Here is an 11,545-nt window from a genome sequence, read left to right as displayed (position 1 = left end):
GTTGGCCAAAGAGACCAAATTGTTTAATATAGCAAAAGGAGACAGGCTGGTTGATGGACAGGTAAGAGAGTTCTATGACAAGCTACAGGTCCTCTTCCCACTCCTTGAAATGCCAATCTCAAAGGCTACTAGCTGGAACAATCGAGACTTATGTTGCCCTCATACACAACCCTGAGGTTGTGTGAAGAATATCCTAGCTTTAGTGTATGGGAAGATGCATATTCATCGGAAAAACCTTTTGTGCACAGACTGAAAGGTGGTGGATGTTCAGTGGGTCATGCAGAGCCTAGAGGAGTGGGACTGGCAGAGGAAATACAAGGGAAGAAAGAAAATGCCATTCCTCAAACTGTAGAAGAAAATGGGAGCTTTTTACAACCAGCGACCCCGACAGAAACGCTGTGTAGCTCGGGGGCTGAAAGTGAGCAGGAGAAGGTGAATTTGGCTCTTGGACTGGGAAAACCTATGGGTCCCTTTCCGCTTGGAGTCGTTCAAATGAAAAAAGCTAAATTCAAACCATGAGCAAACAGATTCCAAGAGGCTGAGTTTACCTCCCTCTTTGTGCAAAGCTGGATGCGGGGACTTAGACGATGCTTTACCCTCCTTATTGTCTTGCTCACAGCTGCAAGAGCCGGCTCACAATGCATTTCTTGCCCAGCCTGCCAGCAGGCTGCTTTCGTCTTCCACTGAGCTAAGGAACGTGCTCCCCATGTTTCCACCCTCCCTCTGTGCTGACATGAACTGCTGAGCCTTGTTTTGTGCTTGGCCAGATCACCTTAGGTGTTTAAAAGTCTTACACGCCTCTTATTTTCGGTCCCACGCTACGTCCCCTCGAATTTCCCAGCTTGCCTTGCCCACTGATGTCTCCCTGGAGACTGGAACTCGCTTTCAGGGACATTTTCACTCTAATTCAGATTGCAATTGCTGCCTGCATTTGGGCAGGTCCTTGCATCTGTTTCCTCTGCTGTGAAATGGGAATAACAGGCTCCCATGCTTTGAAGGAGACTGCAAGGGAGTGATACTCATAAAGGACTCTGAACATTAAGAACTGAGTTAAATCAGCCACCTCTTAATCAAAACCTTTCACACTTCTGAAAATAAAAATGCAGCTTAAATCACCTTCCTTAGCAACTGATGCCATGCCCAGTTTGGAAAAACAGACCCAAACTGTATTTGTTATGTTAAAGGCTGCTAAGTGAGTCCCTCTCCCAGTAAGAAAAGGACACAGCACTGGGAGGCAAGTAGAAATCTAAGTGCACGCTGGGTTCACAGAAGTTGGCCAGCGGTGATGGAACAGGGACAACCTCGGTGCAGGAACAAACCACATCTGCTGCTCCTCCGGGCTTTGGGAGTCACAGGCTGTTCCTGGAGGCATTGGGACTCCAGGGATTGCAAAGAATTGGGAGGCTTGGTGTAGAAAGAAGGTTGTTTTGGTCAAGGCAAACAAGAGTAAATATTTCTACCGATACTCTCTCTGTGAACACCATACTCATGTGAGATGGCCTCTTGGATTGACCTTATGCTACTTCAGAGGAAGTCCAAGGTATAAAACAGAACAAATCAAAACACACACACTCACAAAAAAAACAACTCAAAACACCAAAACAAACCAACCCCCAAACTGCCAAACCGCTCATTTTGGATCAGAAACAGAAACTGAAACCGTCTTTGGTCAAAATAACATGTTTTGAAATCTGGACCAGAGTTGAATTCCCAGCTCCTCCACCTTTTCAGCTTGCTAGGGCTAAAATTTTACTTCAGTTTCACTGCTAATGTAATGTTTTTGCTGCATGTCCATCAGTGTTTCTTGATCTGAGATTAAGATCTACACGTCTTAGCCCTGTCCTGCCTTGGGTCAGCAGTTCCCTCTCTTGTATTAGTATTTAAGGCAGCATCTAAGAGTAAATGCTTCCTTTGCCTGTCCCTTGGTCAGAACGTTTCCATTGCTGCTTGCAATGGGGCACCAAAACCTGCAACCAGCACGAATATGGGAACATGAATCGCGAAGGGACCCAGCTCACCCAGTAAGTGTTAAGTCCAGGGTGACCTGCAGATCCTCTCCCACATCTCCCCGTGCAATCCAGGCCACAAAACATCTCACAGCACCTCCTGCAAGCAAAGAAATAGATGATATTAAAAAAGGAGACAACCAGAAAGGTCTGATGGTAAGAGAGCAGGTCAGACTGCGTTAGCAAAGTCCTGCATTCCTGCAATAGCAAGAAATCTGCCAGGTGTGCCCAAACCACCCATGGAAACGGGCTGTGTCTGTGCTATGGAGAAAAATATTAATAAATGAACCTCAGCAAATCTTGCCAACATAGCCTTGGAAGAAAACCCTTGCCTGTCCCAGGACGTGGGATCAGACTGACACTGAGCCCGCCAGCGAAACACTTACACCTTCAAGGAGTTTTTTAAAGCTTTTTCTCATGCCATTTAGCAGCTGCAGAGCTGGAGGAGGCAGCACCAGATGTCCAGTAAAGCACAACCCGGGAGCCTTTGCCTCGCCCAGTTCCAGCTCTCTGTTCCTCTTCCAGAAATGCATCTTCCCTCTCAAAGGCTGGGTTTTGGGCCCTTGCCTGGCCAGTGGTGCGTCTTTCAGGTGTGTTCGTGACTGAAGGCACTTGCACACACTTGCATGTGCAGTCGATCCACCCACAAGGACCACAGGTACCAGCGGCAGATCCTTTTGCTCAGCTGCTGATGCAAACCAGCCTCTCATCCTTCCAGCCACCGTTGGACATGATGGGCTAATTTCAAGCACCACCTCTGCTTGAACACATCATGTCTGGGAGTTTCGAGGCCTCCTGTTCGACTGCAGCACCAAACCCAAGCGCTGGGCACCGGGAGGAGCCGGGAGCAAAGGCGTTGGAGCATCATTGCCGCTGCGCCGGGCCGGCAGCCTGCGCCGAGAGGCTGAGTCATTATTTTATTAGCAGGCCTCGCAACCACTTTAATGTGGGCTTAGGCTGCAAAAACAAAAACATACATAAAAGCATTTGGAATTACTTCATAAAATACTAAATCACAATATTAACCGACTGACCTTTGCTCTATGCAGACCTGCTAATTTTAGCAATTACAGCCAACAACTTGAACATATCAAGTGGGCAACTGTTTAACAATAATGACATCTGCTTGGAAAATCCAATTACGTCTAAACATCTTTAAATCCCCACTAGGGGATACCTGCTTTCTTTTTGCAACTGTTAGTCTCTGCCTAATAGGATTTTAAACTCGCAGCCTGCTGCACGCGGCGGTGGCCGCGGCCCCTCTCCCTGGAGTGGCAACAACAGGACCACCAGCCCATTAAGCGGGGAGCGAGAGTCTCCTCGGACAGTGATGGAAGCGGTTGGGTTTTTTGACAGCCTAATCTAATAGATGGCAGCATTAGCTGGATCCCCTCGCTGTCCCACTCCCCTCCACAGCCCTCCAATGTTACACGTGCTGGACGCAGCCAGAGCTGATCTCCACAGGCTGTTTCTTGGGAAGGACCTTGCTACCAAAACGGGTTTTGCAGCCACCGGTGCCTTTCATGGGGCAACCCACATGAGGTTTCCTCCTGTGATGTCCTCAGACACAAACTAGTTTTGTTTTCTTGGTTAACTGATCACCGTTTTTCCTCTCTTTTCACCCTTCTTTCCTCCTCTACCCCCGGCTACTTAAATCCCTCCCCACTGCTCCTTGCTTCATGGGTGAAACTCCAACACCAAGATCTGTTCCTCTCCATAATGGGAATGCCTAAAAGGCAGCAGCTATGCAGTGGCTTTTGCAGTCGTATTTCAGACCTGTAGGTTTTTCTTGCCAAGAAAAGAGATGTTAGAAGTAAATAGGACCAGTGAGGATAAGACCACCCAACTCTCCAGTGAAGCCCCCCAGTGCAGACCAGGATCCTTCATAATAAAATCAAAGGTCCTTTTTCAGCCCCAGTTATGTTGCTGCAACGCCCTGAGCTCTGCTGATCTGGCAGCAGTCTTGGCTCCATGGTCCCACTCCCGATCACTCAGCACCCTGGGCTGCAAAGCTATTGTCAGATATTTGAATTGAGATACAAGAACAGAATATTTCCGTCCCTTCTCCTCCCTCCCTGGCCAGCCTGGCTCTTTTCTGATGGAGCGTGCAGCAAAATCACAATCACATGTTTGCAGCAGTAGGAGGCCATTGGCATGGAAGTGACTGTGATGTCACTACAAACATTTCCACCCTATCCCATTTCTCCAGAACAGTCTCCTTTTTTATGACCCCATCCTGAGATCTGCAGGAAATCAAATTGTCCTGATTCTATTTTGAGCGCTGGTGTCATGGCATCAATATATAACGATGTGGTGTCAAGCTGGAGAAGCTCGAGCGCTCTGCCGCGGTGTCACAGCCCGTTTGTTTTGTGCGAGCTCTACGGGCTGGATCGCAGCCCTGCAGATGCCACGCTCGCCACGCTGGGGACGCGTCTGCTGTGCTAAGAGGATGAGCTGCAGGGGCAGGACACGGCGCAGGTCTGGCTTTCATCCATCGGCAGCTCCCGCACCGCATCGGAGGTGACCAGCCGGGGCACGAGGGTACCAGAACAGACACAGAGATGTGCGGAGTTTTGGGTGCCCACCAGTCCCCAGGGGCTGCATGGGAGGGAAGAGAAGAGCACGGCTGCAAGGTGGTTGTGCAGGGCAAGGGAAGATGCAAGAGAGAGAGAGAGATTTAGGGCAGACAGACACTGGCAAGGTGCCTGGGGCAAGAAAATCGAAGCAGCAATCTGACCAAAACAGCACCCAGCAGATAGAAATTCTTGTCTCAACCAGGATTACTGTCTAAACAGAAAGAACCACAGACTAAGACCCAGCCTGACCAGACATCTGAGATTCAAACAAGGGTTTAGATACCGCTGTGCTCATAGAACACTTCTCTGGTGCTTTCCACCAACGTGTGAACCCCCACAGACCAGAGCTCTCCCTTGGGCCTGTGTCTCACAGGGAAGAATCAGGCCCTGAGATATCTCTGGGCAATTAAGCTCCAGTGGTGTCCCTGCTTGATTTATCTCCTGCACCCAAATCTTATCTCCTCCTCAAAGAACAGCAGACCTAACACACGGCATACACAAAACACTCCTAAACTGAGATCTCCAACAGAAGTAACAACAACTGCAGCAAAATTTTATCTATTGGCTGGAGAGTTTATGCTGGAAGAACTTAAGACATCCCACAAAGTCCCCTGCAGCAGAACAGGGAAAAGCACTGGTTTGACTGAAAAAGCCGTGGGAGAGACATGGTGGTGGCCCACAGCTCCTGGCGATCAGGAGAACACGGATTGCTTTTCACAAAGTGTAGTGGGAACTTATCTTTCTTTTTTCCTCCTAACTTAAGGGACAAGACAATCCCATATATTTAAAGATTTTGCAGAAGGGTGCAGGTTTGGATCCTACATGGATCCTACATTGAGAACAGAGATCCTCCAATGGACACATCTTTTGCAGGCTATGTTATGGGCGGATCCTCTTTGCAAAGGCAAAAGAAAGCCTAGTGACAGTTTGAGCATGTCAAGGCTCATATGAAGCACGCCAAGTGCTCATAGAATCACAGAATGTGTGTTTGCTCTCCACAGTACCAGAAAATACATAAACTACAACCCCAGACAGGAAAAAGTATTAACCCTTGGGGCGCTTTGTTTCTAATGAAACTCCACCATCTCAGCTGAACCTCACCAAGGCTGAATGTGACCCTTTATTTAGCTTTGGCCATAATCACTAAACTCACCGCATGCAAAGGAGCCAGCGCTGGGACCAGACAACAGCTTTCTCAACTCCTGTACGGGGAACATTAGGAACTGGAGGTTGCAGTTCGGCAGCCTGAGACAACGCGCCAGCTCCCATGAAATTGCTGGGTCATTAGTCATCTCCTCTCTGCAGCTTTCATTTTCAAGCCCTCCTTTATCTTTGGCTATGATTAGCACTCAATTACATTCACCTTTGGTCACCCTCCAAAAAGCACCAGGCAAAGGAGCTCATGGGACTCAAGTACCACCCACTTCTGAAACATTCAAGAAAGTTCTCCACTGTTTGACTTCAGTATCTGCTTCCCCATCTTCCATGGGGCTATGCCCTGTAACTCTCTCTTGGTGGCTGGCATAACTTTGTGCCCTTCCTTTCCCAGACTCAGACCTCCCTGGTGCCCTTACAGACAGCTCCTCACTTTCCCATGCCCTTGATCATTCAGCATCTTGGCTCGGTGATGCTGTTCACCCTCCCCAGCTCCTCCACTTGCTCACTTTACCCTGAATTCCTCTGGCCGCCCTTCCAATGCCTTCCAGGAGCTGCTTTCCTTCCTCCCGCTGCTTGCTCATACTTTCCTTCCCACTTTGGACACTGCATCCCTGGAAAGAAATAGTTGCTGGAATTGCTGTGTTAAGGACCTGGCCTCTCCCCACCACCCATGACATGAGGAAAACCCTAAATAGTGTTTAAACAGACGCAGAATGAGGCCCAGCAGCATCAGGTGACTTGGCAAGGAGTGACGCTGGTGTTACAGAGACACACTCCAACATGGTTATAGTGAGGAGCCCGTGTAGGGTGATAACATTTTTTTTAATCTTATTTTTTTGATTATTTTATTATTCCCTCTCTTGTGGTTCCTCCTGCTCCCAGAGCAAACAGGGGTTTTTATTGCTGGGGTTAAAAAACATGAATTTGCATTACATCCTGGCTCCCGCTGTAATACTTCAGTCTTGTTTCTCTCTCGTCCCCTCTCCAGAACAACTGATGCTATCACAGCCTGATTTAATTTCAAAGACGGATTGTGATTTGGCAGTCAGTGGGGGGAAAAGAAAAAAAAGCCAAGCTAATCAAAAGTCACCATCTGCTGCGTTGCCATGGGGATATTCCTCCCCAATAAATGTGCTCTTTGCCAAAATCACAGATAACAGCACTATAAAGGGTGGGAGGTGGAGTGGGGGGGAATCAAAGAAAGAAGTTCCGACACTAGGGGGGAAAAACGAAAGAGAGAATCGAAGGAGAAACAAGAGACAGAAGAAGTGCGAGAGAAAGGAGCACGGACTACTGAGGAAAAAATGATGAATGGGCCAACTAGGGAGAAGGAGGAGGAAATCAGAGAGACTAACAAACAGCTGACAAAGTGATGGAGAGAAACAGACAACTGGAAAGTAGGAAAGAGGAGAGACACCTCAAGACACTCTGCTGCATAAAATACCCAAACAAACCAAGCAGAGATAAGACAATTGCCCTCAAAGCCTTTTCTCGGGGGAAGGGGAGAAAACTGAAGCATTGGTGAGAATTCCCAGGGATGCTGGTCGGAGCTCAAAAAGAGATCTTACCACTATTTGCATCGCAGTTACCAGAAATAAATCCCTGGATGGGACAGGCGGTGACATGCGCGGATGACCAGGGTCAAGTCGCTGGTGCTCCAGCAGCCCGGATGCTGCCCCATGGTGAACTGGAAGGGTTTGTCATGCTGCAGCAGAGAACTGGCACCTGTGCGTTAAAATACAAATTATTTGGAAATAAGCATCTTCAAGCTGTCCTGTTTGAGGTGGCAGAGGGCCAGGCACCAGTTGTTCAACACCCGCTGCTGCTTTTTGTTCCCCCGTGTGACACTGGGTGGCAATTTGGGATAGGGAATATAAGGGGAAAAAGTGCATCTGTGCAGGAGGTCATTGCTGTCCCCAGAGCTCAGAGGGGTCTGCCCACTCTCCCATGCACCCCAGCCATGGGCACCGGGCAAGGCTGTTGGCCAAAGAGAAATGGGGTCACTTAATGTGAAATGAGTAAAAGCTGTCAAATTTTAGGTCACAATGTGCTGGCTGCCCCCTGACCCTGCTTAGAGTGTGCATGTGTGTGTTGAGTGCCCCTATTAACCCCAGAGCAGCTCACAGAGATATGGGAGGCATCCTGTACCCCTCCCCAGCTCCAGCGGGAGCCAAGCAAAGGGGTCACCTCGCACCCACACTCGTAGGATGGGTGAATTATTCACAACAGAGGCACCACCAGCCTTTTTCTTCCTCTCCCCTGCTGGAGAATAATCACAGAATAAATCCCACGTTGTGTGAATTCTTCACTCAAAAAAATAAGTGAATGACTTCTGCATTAACTTGTTTTGCAATTCAATACCAGCACTGATAAGAAATAGTCGCTGTGCGTTGACTGGAGAAGCGCAACACCACGTTGCCCATATCCAACAGTCAAAAACTTTGAATCAGCTCTTCTCGCTTCCCTTTGCTCCCACCTCCACCCCACACCAAAAGGTGCTGTAAAAATCACAAGTCTTACAGCACGGCGTTGGATGTTTTTCTCAGTATAATCATTTCAGAGCACTGGGGTCACATTTCCATCCTTCTCTGCTCAACTGCATTAATGTTCTGTTTAGAAGGAAAGCTAAAGTGCCTCCCACCACACAACTCCTTTAGAAGTGTAAAATAGCATATGTCCCACAATAGCATTAAGGTCAGTTGAACCTATATACATGGAAAGAGATTGGTGGTTGAGGCAAATTAATTTAAAAATTAGAATGGGAGCTATTGAGTAGTACTTTTGAGAACAGCTTCAGTGAAGACCAAAGGCACTAGGTCCTCTGAACTCACATGGTCTCGCCTGTATGAACAGAGCCAGATAGGCTGTCAGAGCAGCAGAGTTCTGTACTCCAAATCCCATCCTCTCCCAATACCCTTACGCCTCCAAGACCCCCAAAACACCTGTCCCAAGCCAGGCAACATCCAGGGAAGCGGAGATGTCCACGGCACTAATGAGGCTCCTCCAGAGCCACCGTCTTCCCTCTGTTGACATGGTGGGACTCACCCATGGCTGGAGCTGAGAAAAGGTGCAGCGGGTTGTCTGACACCTCTTCATCTTCTGCAGATGCAGAATGTGGCCCCAGGGAGTCCTTTGGGCTGCTCTCCATACAGGACAGCTCTAGCAGTTGGGCCAAGGATGTCCCCCAGCTGTGTCACCCCCCTGACAGGGTCCCTGCACAGGGAGGATGGAAGAAATAAGTTGAGAATGAACAGACCTAAAGACGGGAGAGAGAAGACATTGATGTGGGAACTGGAGAAATGGGGATGATACATTAGCAAAGCAAAGTGCCAAAGCAAGGAGCATTGCAAAGAACGGAGACCCCATCACCGTCTTTACCTCCACCACGTCTCAATTCCCCATCCTGCCTCCCCCTTTCCTCTTGCCGGACTGTTACAACATTTCTGAGTGTGCGAAGGAGAGGAGCTCCAGCAAAAGACGGGACAAAATAGGGGAACAATGAAGATTTGTTTAAAATTAGAGAATTTTGTTAAACAAAATCTTTTCCAATACAGTCAGCCTATTGCTACTACTACTTTTCTCCCCCCTTCCCCAATTAAACAGCAAATTATACTTATCAAAGAAAAGAAGGTAAAGAGAAATCTAAAAGGCTGTGAGAAACCTTTAATTATTAGTATAGTAGCATAAAAAGCTGTTGAGCCCCTTAGAAACGTACATGGCCAATTATCAAAAAATATAATAAGAGATGCGGAAAGAAAGGTTTGTCTAATAAGTATGAATCGCGGGGCCATTTAGAACATCAGTGTTAAAGCATTAGAGTTAAATGGAAAAGTAAAAAAGGGGCTGATGGTTTTAACTATTTCACAGGAGGACAAGAGGTTGATACTGATAAGACAAGCAGTATAGTGAAGTTAATTATCTGTGGCCCTTGGTGCACAAAGCTTTTTGAGCTGGTGATTAATAGAGATAAACCATTCAAACTCCACATTTCTAAGGTGAATGAAGATGGCAGAGGAACCGCACAGTCCTGGCATACTAACTACACTGACAGCCACGGCCTGGGTGGTTTATCACACCGATCTGCTCCCCCTCCTCTAACGACAGGGAGGTGTGGGAGGTACAGAGGAAGGGTGGCCATACATCCCCAGCACCTCCAGGTGTTTGCTTCACCAGAGATAGCTGGGGCAGCTTCTTTTTAGCTAATAAAAATCATCTTTATGAAACGCTCCAGCATTACTTCATTGTGAGTAACGCAATCTGGGGGATGCTTATATAAAGTATTTAATGCCACACTGATCCTTGCTGCACTGCACTGGCTGTTTGTCCCAGGTCTGCTTGCTGCTGGGTGTGTGCTGAGGACCTGTCCTTTGGCTCCTCATCCCACTCACAAACAGAATCATAATATGGTTTGGGTTGAAGGGACCTTCCCACCCCATCCAGTGCCCCCCCTGCCATGAGCAGGGACATCTTCACCAGCTCAGGTTGCTCAGAGCCCCGTCCAGCCTGGCCTGGGATGTCTCCAGGGATGGTTCATCCACCACCTCTCTGGCCAACCTGGGCCAGGCTCTCACCACCCTCAAGGCAACAATTTCTTCCTTGTATCTAGTCTAAACCTCCCTTCCTTTAGTTTAAAACCATCACCCCTTGTCCTATCTCAACAGGCCCTGCTAAAAGGTCTGTCCCTGTCTTTCTTATCAGTCCCTTTTAAGCACTGAAAGGTGCAATAAGGCCTCCCCGGAGCTTCTCTTCTCCAGCTGAACACCCCAGCTCTCTCAGCCTGTCCTCCCAGCAGAGCTGTTCCAGCCTCGGATCATTTCTGTGCCCCTCCAAAGTATTGCAACCTCCCTGGACCAGGGGTCACTGGAGTAGGCAGGAGCTAAAAGTGCTTTAAGGAAGCACACACCCTTGATACGAACTTTTGTTTTATAATCATAGAGTACCTGCATGGATGATGGGAATAAATTAAGTGGTCTGGGGCTTTTACGTGAACTGGGAAACAAAGATGTGAATGCAAAGGGACAGACTCAGCCCTTCACCTTTCTGAGAGATAAATTATGCACCATGAGGTTTAACGTGCTTGAGTCTGGCAGATAAGACCTAAAAAAACCGAGGGTTTCAATGGCCAATCAAGAGAGATAGATCCCCATCTTACAAGATTTCCAGCCAGATCTCCAGACCAAAGCAACTTAGACACACTCCTGTGTCAGTCCTAACCTCCAGACCCTGGGATTTGGACATTTCTCCAGATCTCCTGGAACTGAAAAACTCCTGGGAGATATCTGATGCTTCCTTCTGGGCTCCCCTAGATGCCACAAACTCTGTTTTTCTTCTGATGTTTCAGTATTTCTGTCCAGGGCCCAGCTAGAACAACAAGTTCAGAGACAGCAGCAAAAATTAAACAGAAAAAATAGACTCTGTTTCTAAGCTTCACAAACCACTTGGTGTGTAGGTTTCTGGTTCAATTTGATTCTAGGATGACTTTAGTGTTGGCTGTTATTTTCTCCAAAGTGGTTCCCTTGTCCTTGATAAGTTTGGAAAGGCATCTAAACTTCAGCATCTGCAAACAAAAGAATCTTATATTTTTGGCCAAACTAAATTGAATAAATTTTGTGTTTGTTAATTGCATCCAGGCCAACCTCACGCAGGGCCAAGTCTCAGCCCAGTGGGATTTGCACATGGCCTGGATACAAGCTATTGTAAATGGGGATCCCTGAAGGAAAAGCTGACAGATGGTGATTCTAAAAATGTTTGTCAGAGCCAGCCTTTGTGACACAGAAAACCCATAGCCAAGGGGGTCCCTGAGTT

Source organism: Columba livia, chromosome 10 (genome assembly GCF_036013475.1).
Source record: "Columba livia isolate bColLiv1 breed racing homer chromosome 10, bColLiv1.pat.W.v2, whole genome shotgun sequence".
Lineage (NCBI taxonomy): Eukaryota > Metazoa > Chordata > Aves > Columbiformes > Columbidae > Columba > Columba livia.
Note: the sequence above shows the minus strand (reverse complement) of the source record.